This window comes from Opisthocomus hoazin, chromosome 5 (assembly GCF_030867145.1).
Source record: "Opisthocomus hoazin isolate bOpiHoa1 chromosome 5, bOpiHoa1.hap1, whole genome shotgun sequence".
NCBI lineage: Eukaryota > Metazoa > Chordata > Aves > Opisthocomiformes > Opisthocomidae > Opisthocomus > Opisthocomus hoazin.
Window position 1 is genome coordinate 2,251,414 of NC_134418.1, and position 12,375 is coordinate 2,263,788.

Here is a 12,375-nt window from a genome sequence, read left to right on the forward strand (position 1 = left end):
GACTAAGGAGACCCCTCATACGGGGTGAGCGCTGCAGCAGCCAAAATCTCTGGGTCCGAGGTTTACCAGATATTTATCCCACGATGAGAATCACGGGGCTGTGGAGAAAGACCGTGCACCAAGCGCTGTCGGAGCGAGAGCGAGCCGCGCCGAGCCTAAATCCTGCGCAGGGCTGTGCAGGGACGTTCCGGCTCTGTTACGGGAACATCACCAACCTCGGGCTTAAATAGCTGCTGGTGCTCACCCCTGCGGCTCTCCTGCTCCTTGCTCCTTCCTTGCTTCCCATCCCAGTTTCAAAAATGCAAAGACTGGGAGGAAATCCCTCCCCGGCTCTGCTCCCAGCCATGCACACGGCAGGGCCTGTCAGAAACCAGTTTGCTTCGTTTCAGGGAGATGAACTGAGATAGAGGGGAAAAAAAAATTATGAAAATTGCACCATCTCCCATTTGCAAATGGTTTGTGGCACAAAATCCCTCGGCCCTGTGGCACTGCCACCCTGGCACGGTCGGGCTGGGCTGTCACTGGGTGTGTACCGGGGGCCCTGGCACCAAGCACCCTCTGGAACAGTGAGGTTTTAGGTTAAAAAGTTGATTAAATCATTAAATCAAGTAAGCCCTGATGGTATGGAGTGAATAAGGGGACCTCGCCGGGAGGTGCAGGACCGGCATTCAAATAAAGTTCTCCCCAGCTCTGCTAGAACCTCCTCCAGGGACTCGGGCTGCGACGCTCTCGTGCCTCAGTTTCCCCAGCTGCAGGAGCCGGGTAAATACAGCCCCGGATGCATGTGGGATCAGCTCGAGTCCTGCTTACCCGGGCCGGGTCTGATCCCGCTCCCACTCAGCACCCCTGCCGAGAGCCCAGCCGGATCCGGCCCCTGCTCGGTCTCATCCTTCCCCCACCCCATCTCTCTTGATTTAATAAGATGGAGAGGAATTAACGGGGGCCGGAGCATTGGAATAATGAAAGATGAACAAAGGGGCAGCGCTAGCAAAGATGCTGCCAGGTTTTAATGATGAGGCCGGGCAGATCCCCTGCTAGCTGTCCCTTTGGAGCCGCGATTAAGAACATACTGTTATTGTTAAGGCAGAGAGATAAATCCCTGCACCGTTTCTGATGTGATCAGCCGGGGCTTCTCCCTACAATTTGTGATCCTATTGTGGATGGTGTTTGCCCTGGGCAAGGAGAGTCTGGGAACCGCTTATGAACCATCCTTTGGTCATTAGTCTCCTCATTAGGAGAGAACAATGTGGGAGAAAAAAAGATAATTGAAGGGAGCAGCGGGCTGGTGGTGCGCTCAGGCCTGTGCCGGGGCTGCCTCGATGCTTGTTCATAATTCCCAATTAATTTGAAATGCCTGGTTTTGGGATGCTCACAACTGCAACCCCTGTGCTTGACGGGAGGACCACGGAGCATCCTCCGAGGCCTTGCGGGAGGGCACCGGCTTATTTTTGGGGGGTCACCCAGACTTTGCTGTCAGCTGGGTGTAGCCCCATCGTGGTCTCACCCCGCGTGGGGCTTGACCCACGCTGTGTTTGGAGGGACCCCGGGCAGGCGGACGGGCGCCCAGCACCCGGTGAGGGTGAGGGTGGTGGGATGCAGGAGGTCCCGCTCCCTCACGTCACATCTGGCTGAGGTAGGAGGCCAGATGTGACACTGAGGAGGGTGACACCGAGGAGGGTGACACCGAGGAGGGTGACACCGAGGAGGGTGACACCGAGGAACAACCCCGCTTGGATCAGGGATGACATCTCCACACGGAAAGTCAGGATCCAGCCCTGCCATGTCCCAACATGGGCTTCATTCAGCTCTTGCCTGGAAAGCTCAGCCTGGGTGATCAACCCCAGGAAAGCCCCGAGGCTGGGGGGGTAGAGGAGCTTTGCCCCACAAATTTGGCAATGGAGCAGTAAGAGGAGCAGGTCGCCCATCCCCGGGGACAACCTGCCCGGGCTCCGTGCCCCGGGGAGGAGCGGGAAGAGCCGCAATTCCTCAGGATGCTTGATTTTATCAAGTGCTAATGAGACCTGGATGGGGCTGAGGTGCTTTGCAGTCCATTATCCCAAATTAACCTGACAATGAAGCCGGGGCCGGTGTCTGGAGGGCGGCTGGGGTGTGTATTGGCTTGTCTGGGGCTGGGGGACAGAAGGGTGCTGCCCTCTGCCCGCACCCCTGAGCTGAAAGCAAGGGCCCTGCGTTTCGTTGGTTTTCCATCCCGTGAACACGTTGAGTCGGCTCCCGGAGAGAGGTTTGAGAAGCCAGAGCTGGAGGGAGGTGGTGGGGATGGAGAGGACGGGGGAGCGGGGGTGTCTCCTCCACAGACTCCCGTTTCGGCATATCCCACTTGGAGCAAACTCTCGCACTCCCAAATCCTCACGTCCATCCCGCGCTGCGACTCGCACGGGGCGTTCGCCAGTGCTTGGGCAGTGGATGGAACTGGGGAGCGCTCAGCTGGAAGGTAGCTGTGATCTCAGAAGGAGCATTTCCCCGGAGCCGGTGGCCATCCCTGTGCTCGGCGCTGGCAGGGGGACATATGGGGCTGGCCGTGCTCCTGCCACCTGCACCCAGGGCTCCCATTGCTGTAGAGAAACGTGGAATCGTAGATTTGTAGAACGGTTTGGGTTGGAAGGGACATTTAAACGTCATCCATCTAGTCCACCACCCCCACAATGAGCAGGGACATCTTCAGCTGGATCAGGTTGCTCAAGTATGACTTGAGGTTGCTCAATTACAACTCCAGGTTGCTTGTTATAGAATCATAGAATCATAGAATGGTTTGGGTTGGAAGGGACCTTAAAAATCATCTGGTTCCAACCACCCTGCCATGAGCAGGGACATCTCCCACCAGACCAGGGTGCTCAGAGCTCCATCCAGCCTGGCCTTCAACCCTGCCAGGGAGGGGGCAGCCACAGCTTCTCTGGGCAACCTGGGCCAAGGTTTCACCACCCTCATGGGGAAGAATTTCTTCCTAATATCTCATCTAAATCTGCCCTCTTTTAGTTTAGAGCTGTTCCCCCTTGTCCTATCCCTACACACCCTTGTGAAAAGCCCCTCTCCATCCTTCCTGTCGGCCCCTTCAGGCACTGGCACTGCTCTAAGGTCACCCCGGAGCCTTCTCCTCTCCAGGTTGAACAGCCCCAGCTCCCTCAGCCTGTCCTCGGAGGAGAGGTGCTCCAGCCCTCTGACCATCTTCGTGGCCTTCCTCTTATAACACCCTCAGACAGCGTCGTGCCATCGCTCCTGTCCTCACCCCAGTTTGGGTCCGCTCATGGGACCCTGCAAGGCGCCGAGGATCCAGAAGGCAAAAGGAACAGGAGAGATGGGTTTTGCCCGGAGGGATGGACACCGGCACCTTGTTCTGGAGCTCTCAGCAGCTCCCCAGCACCGCGCTGAAGGTGGGAAAGCCACAGCGAGGTGGCACCCCGACGCTGCGCACTGCTGGGCGCTCCAGCAGCGGAGAGCACGCACGGTCGTCGTCGTTAACCTGCGTCATTTCTCTTTTCTAGAGTTTATGATAAAGGAGCGAACACGCATCATCTGTCCTCCGGGGAGAAACCCCACGCTCCTCTCTTTGCCGTGAAGAAGAAGCCCCATTCGCTTCTCCGCATGGGATTCGGTGGCTTGGGAAGGGGCAAATCACCAGCTCCAGGAGGCATGGGATTTGGAGACGTTCCCCACTGCCTTATTAGATGAAGATTAGATAAGATAGATATAAGATCCATTATTATTGGATCATGGATCCTCTTCCCTCTGAGGGTGACGGAGCCCTGGCCCAGGCTGCCCAGGGAGGCTGTGGAGTCTCCTTCTCTGGAGATATTCCAGCCCCGCCTGGACAAGGTCCTGTGCAGCCTGCTGTGGGTGACCCTGCTTGGGCAGGGGGTTGGGCTGGGTGACCCACAGAGGTCCCTTCCAACCCCTACCATTCTGTGATTCTGTGATTCTGTGATTATTGTTATGGATTAGATAAGATAGATATAAGATCCATTATTATCGGATCATGGATTATTATTTATTAGTATGGATTATCGCAGGAGAAATGGCTGCAAAAACCTGACACAAAGCCAAAAGCTAAAGCTGGTGCTCAACACCCCGTTATTAAGCAAGTTTTGGTGGTTTTTTTAAAGACTAAAAGCCAGGAGCTCGCGATTTCAGGCTCCTCAGGTTGGTGGTGCTGGGCTTGTTATCCTAACGAGCGCAAGCACACGCCTGTCTAATCATGAGCCCCGGGATCCGTCTTCTCCCTCATAGGATGCGACCCAAAGGATGCTCTGGGTCGAGCAGCTCTTTTCCCGCTCGCAGCAGGACTCGCGGCCCCGGATCACGGATGCACGGAGTCCCCCGGTCACGTCTTCACGTGTGCTTGCTGTGGGCTCGGGGAAATTTCCGCCACCTCTTTTCGCCCGCTGCGATGGTTTTGCGGCTTTGGGGAGGGCTGGAAACGGAGCCGGGCTCTCCCCGCTGCTGGAGGCGAGGTGTGAAATTTCTCACGGGCGAACAAGTGAGAGCCGCGGGGTGCCCAGAAGAAGGGGGACAGAACAGATTGAAGGGGGGGGAGCGGAGGAGAAGAGAAAGCAGCAGCCAGGGAGAAAGAAAAATCCCCGAAGCAGCAACCTGGTTTGAAGGTTTGGGTTTTTTTTGAGGCGGTTTTCTATGAGGGGATTGTAAAATGCGCTCTCTCTTTCCCCTTTGCAGGGGGGCAGCTGGGCCCCCACTCTATCTGATAGTCATTAGCATCAATTAGCCCCGTTTGAAGTAGGCAACATCTTTGTCTCTGGGCAAAAAAAAGAAATAAAAAAACCTTTCAGGGAGCCCATAATAACATCTGGAGCGAGGGGAGGCTGAGCTCAAGTTCCCCACTTTCATCTCTTGTCGAGGTACTTGGAATGTTAATGCAGCCTCATTCTTTAATGGAGTTATCAGGAAATGCTTTTCACCCCCTTCCCTTTGCTCCGGGGGGATGTTTACAAAGGGCTGGGGGCTTTTTTGTTGGTTTGTTGTCAGGATTTTATTTTCTTTTTTTACCCCCTTAAGAAATTCCCCCCCTCCCCTTTCATTTTCTACGCTCTCGACAAAACAAAACCGGAATAAATAACACAAAAAAATTTAAAAAAACCACCACCAACACCCCACCGCCAAAAAAAAATCAAGCGGATTGGGGAAGGGGGTGCCCACGCTTCCACCTCCCCTGCCCGCTCCTCCTGGGGCCGCTGGGGTGGCGATGGGGCCGGTGGCTCTGCCCCGTGTCCCCTGCTCTGCCCGCCCGCCGGGTGCGACATTTCCCAACTCGTTAGCGGCGAGTGAAAATTTCCAGCTTTCCACCCGCGCCGCTAATGGGAAGCGGGACGCGTCATTAGGCAGCCAAGGCGGCCCGAGCGGGAGAAGCCAGCCGGAGGGTTTGGCTGTCGCTGGCAGTCTGTCCGTCTGTCTGTCCGTCCTTCCTGCCAGCAGCATCTCCCCCCGGCTCTGCCCATGGCTCGCCCATCCCAACGACCCAACGATGACCCACAGAGGTCCCTTCCAACCCCTACTATTCTGTGATTCTGTGATTCTGTGATAAGAGCAGGAGCATCTCCAACACCTCTACCCACGGGAATTACACCAGCACTCACAGCTTACTATAAAGAGGAAAAATAATTCAGAGATCACAGAATCACAGAATCACAGAATCACAGAATGGTAGGGGTTGGAAGGGACCTCTGTGGGTCATCTAGTCCAACCCTCCTGCTGAAGCAGGGTCACCTACAGCAGGCTGCACAGGACCTTGTCCAGGCGGGTCTTGAATATCTCCAGAGAAGGAGATGGAAGAGGCTTTCCAACAAACAGATTTAGGTGGTGTTGGGGTGACGGTTGGGCTTGACGATCTCAGAGGCCTTTTCCAACCTTCACGATCCCGTGATCCGAAATCCAAACCAGGCGTAACGCCGCCCAGACTCTACCCCACACCACCTCTGTGCAAGCAAAGCCAGAAGCTGTGAATCTCTGTGGAGATTTTTTCTCGGTGGCTTCTTTCTTTTTGGACGGGGGGGGGACACACGGGCTTCGGCGCTCGCCCAGCTTGGAACGTGTGATTTCAATTAAGCACACAGTTCCGCGGCGGCGGGATCGGGGCTGGCTGTTTGGCGAAGGAGCAATAAAGCAGCAGCTGTATTTATTCACTTATTTTGAAGCTGCCGTGGAAGACAGGATGCTAAACGGGAGGGGAAAAAAAAAACGTGTTTTAAAGGCAAACTAGAGGGGCTCTTTTGTCTCCCGCGGGCATCCTCTTCCCCCGGGGTCCCGCAGCCATCACCAGGGTGCTTCCTCGCGAGCGGGATAATCCTGCCCGTGCGTTCCCGGCGTTCCCATTCGCTTTGAAACGCTCGAAAATATCGAGATGCTCGCTCATAGCGAGGGCTACTTCTGCGGCTCGGGCGGTGGAAAGAAACTTTCAGTCCCGCAGCTCCCCGACTGGGCACGGAGACGTTGAACGCCGGGTTCTTAAGCCACGGGGGGTTTTTTGCTCCGTGTTTACGAACCTGCGGACTCCGATCTGGGGGGATTTCTCCATGTTTGCAAACACCGGGGGGAATTTTTGGAGCGTGGTTGGCGCTGTGAGCGGGAGGGTTTGTGGGTGCGCAGGGCCGTGACCCCCCCCGGCGCTGTGCCTGTCGGCAGCTCTCCACCGGACCCCGCCGCTGCGGGGGTAGCACACGGCCTCATCACCCACAGAATCACAGAATGGTCAGGGTTGGCAGGGACCTCTGGGTCACCCAGCCCAACCCCCTGCCCAAGCAGGGTCACCCACAGCAGGGGGCACAGCACCGCGTCCAGGCGGGGCTGGAATATCTCCAGAGAAGGAGACTCCACAGCCTCCCTGGGCAGCCTGGGCCAGGGCTCCGGCACCCTCAGAGGGAAGAAGTTCTTCCTCATCTTCAGCTGGAGCTTCCTCTGCTTCAGTTTGTGCCCATTGCCCCTTGTCCTGTCGCTGGGCACCACTAGAAAGAGTCTGGCCCCGTCCTCCTGACCCCCACCCTGCAGATATTTAGAGGCATTTCAAAGGTCCCCTCTCAGCCTTCTCTTCTCCAGGCTGAACAAGCCCAGCTCCCTCAGCCTCTCCTCGTAGGAGAGATGCTCCAGTCCCCTCCTCATCCTCGTAGCCCTCCGCTGGACTCTCTCCAGTAGCTCCTCATCTTTCTTGAACTGGGGATCCCAGAACTGGACACAGGACTCCAGATGGGGCCTCCCCAGGGCAGAGCAGAGGGGGAGGAGAACCTCCCTTGCCCTGCTGGCCACACTCCTCTTGATGCACGCCAGGATCCCATTGGCCTTCTTGGCACCCAGGGCACACTGCTGGCTCATGGTCACCCTGTCGTCCCCCAGCACTCCCAGTCCCTCTCCACAGAGCTGCTCTCCAGCAGGGCCGCCCCAGCCTGTCCTGGTGCCTGGGGTTGTTCCTCCCCAGGTGCAGGACCCTGCCCTTGCCCTGGTTGAACCTCATCAGGTTCCTCTCTGCCCAACTCTCCAGCCTGCCCAGGTCTCTCTGGATGGCAGCACAGCCTGCCCGTGTACCCACCAGAAGGCTGTGCCCCAAACCAGGTGAACGGTCACACCTCCCCAGCGCAGCCATCCCGCAGCCTGCACGAGAGCTCCTGGGGTGTTTTTCACCCCCCGAGACGGCCGGGCACACACGGACACGTTCCCCGGGGCATGGTGGGCTCGCACAGCCACTGCAGGGGTCCGGCCGTGCCCGTGAGCAGTGGGCAGTGGTGGGTTGGCCTGAGGAGCGTGGCCAGGGCGATGGTGTGGGTGCGCCCGTGGGGAAAGTGTGGGGGTCAGGGGGGGTCTGGGGGTCAGGGCGGGGAGCTGTAGGGTGTCCACTGGGAGGGTGAGGGTGCCAGCAAGGTTGGGGGGGAAGGTGTCATTGGCAGGGGGAAGGGAGATGGTGTCCGTGGCGGAAGGAGCAAGTGTCCTCGTGGGTGTCTGTCTGGAGTGGGTGCTGCTGTGGGTGTCCACGGAGCAGGGGTGTGCGTCCAAGGGGAAGGAGCAGGTGTCAGCATGGGGGTCCATGGAGAAGGAGGTTCTGAGGGTGGGTTTGGGTGCTCCTGGGGAAGGAGCGGGCCTTGGCGTGGGGTCCGTGGGGAAGGAGCAGGTGTCAGCGTAGGTGTCCGTGGAGAAGGAGTAGGTGTCAGTGTGGGTGTCCGTGGGGAAGGAGCAGGTGGAATTGTGGGTGTCTGTGGGGAAGGAGTGGGTGTTGGTGTGGGGTCTATGGGGAAGGAACATGGGTGCCTGTGGGGGAAGATGTGGGAGTCCAGGTGGGGTCAGTGGAGGAGCCAAGCAGGGAAGGAGCAGTGTTTGTGGGGGTGTTGGTGGGGAAGGAGGGGTGTCCATGGGGGTGTAGGTGTGGAAGAAGAGGTGTGGAGGTGTGGAGGTCCCGGTGTGGACGGAGGGGTGTCCGTGGGGGTGTCAGTAGGAAGGAGGGGTGTCCATGGGGCTGTCAGTGTGGAAGAAGCAGTGCCTATGGAGGTCCCGGTGTGGAAGAAGTGGTGTCCATGGGGGGATGTCCGTGTGGAAGGAGAGGTGTCCGTGGGGGTGTTGGTGGGGAAGGAGGGGTGTCTGTGGGGGTCCCGATGCGGAAGTAGGGGTGTCTGTGGTGGTCCCGGTGTGGACAGAGGGTTGCCCGTGTGGGTCCCGGTGTGGATGGAGGGGTGTCTGTAGGACTCCTAGTGTGGAAGGAGTGGTGTGGACGGAGGGGTGTCCATGGGGATGTCACTGTGGAAGAAGTGGTGTCTGTGGGGGTCCTGGTGTGGAAGCAGTGGTGTGGATGGAGGGGGTGCCCGTGGAGGTCCCGGTGTGGATGGAGGGGTGTCCGTGGGGCTGTCGGTATGGACGTAGGGGTGCCCTCGGGGGTCCCGATGTGGATGGAGGGGAGCCCACGGGGCTGTCAGTATGGATGGAGGGGTGCCGCAGGGGTCCCGGTGTGGATGGAGGGGTGCCCGCGGGGGTCCCGGTGTGGACGGAGGGGTGCCCGCGGGGGTCCCAGTGTGGATGGAGGGGTGCCCACGGGGGTCCCAGTGTGGATGGAGGGTTGCCGCGGGGGTCCCGGTGTGGATGGAGGGGTGCCCGCGGGTGTCCCGGTGTGGACGGAGGGGTACCCGCGGGGGTCCCGCCGCAGCCCCGCGGGTGGGTGCAGCCCCCCCCCCCCCCCCCCCCCCCCGCCCCTTTGCATAGCAGCGCGCCTCATCCCAGCCCACCGCCCCCTCCATATAAGCCTCGGAGCCCGGCCCCGGCCCCGCCACACCGGCCCGGCCATGCTGCGCAGCCCGCCGCGACCCCGGCCCGGCCCGCCGCCCCCCCCCTCCAAGACCCCCTTCCACATCGAAGCGCTCCTGGCCCGGGACCCGCCGCGCCGCGGCCCCGCCACCGCCGCCGCCCCGCAGCCCCCGCGCTGGCCCGCGGCGGGGCCCGCACCGGGACCGGGACCGGGACTGGGACCGCTGCCGGGCTGCTGGGGCTGGGGCTGGGCCGCGGCCGGACGGGGCGGTGCAGGTGAGCGGGGGGATGCGGGATGCTCCCGTTGCGGGATGCGGGATGCGGGATGCTCCCGTCGCGGGGGGGTGAGTGGGAGCGGGGCCAGGGGCTCTGCAGGGGAGGGGGGGGTGTCCTGCCAGCCTTGGCTGGGAAATACGGGGGTTGGGGGTCACCAAAAATCGCTTTTTAAAATTATTTTCTCCATAACTGTAGTTGAATTTCTCTAACCCCGAGGTGAAGAGGTGGGCTGGGGCCGTGGGAAATGAAGGGGGTGGGGGGGCAGAGAATTGGGCTACAAAGGGTTGTGAGGATGATGAGGGGGCTGGAGCATCTCTCCTACGAGGAGAGGCTGAGGGAGCTGGGCTTGTTCAGCCTGGAGAAGAGAAGGCTGAGAGGGGACCTTCGAAATGCCTCTAAATATCTGCAGGGTGGGGGTCAGGAGGACGGGGCCAGACTCTTTCCAGTGGTGCCCAGCGACAGGACAAGGGGCAACGGGCACAAACTGGAGCAGAGGAAGCTCCAGCTGAAGATGAGGAAGAACTTCTTCCCTCTGAGGGTGACGCAGCCCTGGCCCAGGCTGCCCAGGGAGGCTGTGGAGTCTCCTTCTCTGGAGATATTCCAGCCCCACCTGGCCGCGGTGCTGTGCAGCCTGCTCTGGGTGACCCTGCTTGGGCAGGGGGTTGGGCTGGGTGACCCACAGAGGGCCCTGCCAACCCCTGCTCTTCCCCCTCTGTAGCCATCGCTAATTAATATTAGCCGTTACCCCCAACTGATGGCACAGGTTTGCATCCTTCAGGCCTGACTTCAGCAGGAGGGTTCAGCGCAGGGACAGGTCTCCCACCTGGCCCCACCTTCCGAGGGTTGCTTTGCCCACGCCGGCATTTATTTCTCTTTTCACGTCCTTTCTCTTTTCTGCTGTGACTTCCCAGAGCTTCGTCCCCCAAATTAATTCCTCCACCCTGGCAGCACCCCTCTGCTGTTGTGTGGGACCCCCTCTTCTCCCAAAGCTGCCCTCGTCCCTCTCTAATTTTGCTCTCCCTGCCAATTTTTCGCTGGTAGAATTGAAACTACTGAGTGTTTCGCAGCGCCCGGCCCCAAAACCTGTATTTTTAGTGCAAAAGCACCTAGGGAGAAAGGTTTTTGTTGTTGAGCTGTGGGTAAAATTCAGACAGTGGTGATGGATGATGACGGCTAATCCGTCAGGCTCTCTGTGTCTTCACTGAGGGCTACCAAAACTTTTTATAAGCAAAATGACTCATTTGTTTTAATGAAATGCCTCTATTCAGGATATTTTTCTTGACGTTAAGCATCTTTTTAGCATTCAGAGCCTGATCTCGTTGTTGCCCAGGCAAAACCTGCAGCCAAGCACATAGTTTACTCGTGTGAGGAGCTCTTGATTTGATCCCCAGCACTCCAATATTCAGATACCAAAAGTATTTGCTACTCTTGATCATTTTTTTGAACTACTTAGCATAACTGTTTAATATATTCTTTCTTTTACGAGACAGCATCTGCATAGCTGTGTGTTCATCTAAGTGTTATATCAAATACACAGGTATGAAAATATAGTTAAACAATTTGCAAAGCTGTTCCCACAAAGTATTTCTTGTTTGAAATTACACTTGCTATTGTGCGAGTATTAAAATAGAAGAAATGTGACGGGTGAAATGACTTTAATGATGCAAATAGTTTTAAGTGCAATTACGGCTGCTAAGCTGTCAGGTCTCCGTCCCGCAAATCCTTAAACACGCGCAGAACTTGCGCCCAATTAGCGAAACGAGGCGGGTCAGGGTGCCCTGGGGAACATGGCAACATCCGTCATTCAAGGCGAGACAAGCGGTGGGTGGGAATCGGTGTCGTCATGAACAGTATTTCCATAAAAATTAAAGAAACTGGGCTTGCCGGGATCTGTCGCACCCATCCAAGGTCCCTGGTGATGGGGAGCCGTGACTCCAGCTGAGGGGGACTTTGAATCCCACCGCTGACCTGGGACAGACCCCGTCACCCAGGAGCAGCAACGCTGAGGAGCATTAATGGCCTGATCTTGCAGGTGCAGACCTCGTACGCCGCCTTCCACCCCAAAAAGTCCCGTTGGCTCTGCTAGTGGGTTCTGTTTCTTCAGGTTAAGCTTGGGTGTTGGCAGGACAGAAGCTGTGGTCCCATCAGCCTTGTCTTAGTGCTGGCCTTGTCTGGGTCCTAATACCTTCACGGCTGTGCTTTGATAGGGCCAAGGGTAATGGTTTTAAAAGAAAAGAGGGGAGATTTAGATTAGATATAAGGGAGAAATTCTTCTCCCTCAGTGTGCTGAGGCGCTGGCCCAGGCTGCCCAGAGAAGCTGTGGCTGCCCCCTCCCTGGCAGGGTTCAAGGCCAGGTTGGATGGAGCTCTGAGCAACCTGGGCTGGTGGAAGGGGTCACTGCCCGTGGCAGGGGGTTGGAACTGGATGGTTTGTAAGGTGCCTTCCTGCCCAAACCAGTCTGTGATTCTACGGTGCTTGGAGATGTTTTTACGGCACCATCCTGCTGGCTGGAGTCCTCCCAGGCCTCAGAACAGGAGCCAAGTCCCCAGTCCAGCAGCTTTCGGCATCGAGCACAAGGGGCTCGGCTGTCGCTCCCGCGCCTCCCGCCCAGACATGCAAAGCCTACGCCAATGTTTCCGTGGTGTAACCCCAGACCCAGCATCCCAGATGGCCTCCCGGCAGCGGGCTCTGGCTGGGGTGAGGGTCCCTCAGGAGGACAGGGCTGGGCTGAGCCGTAGGGGTCCTGGGGAAGGGGCTGCGGGTAGCAGTCGCAGGCTGCTTTCGTACATCCAGATGCGTGCAAGTCCCCGTCTGTGCTGGCAGGATGGGGGCTTCAGAAACCAGAGACAGCGTGTT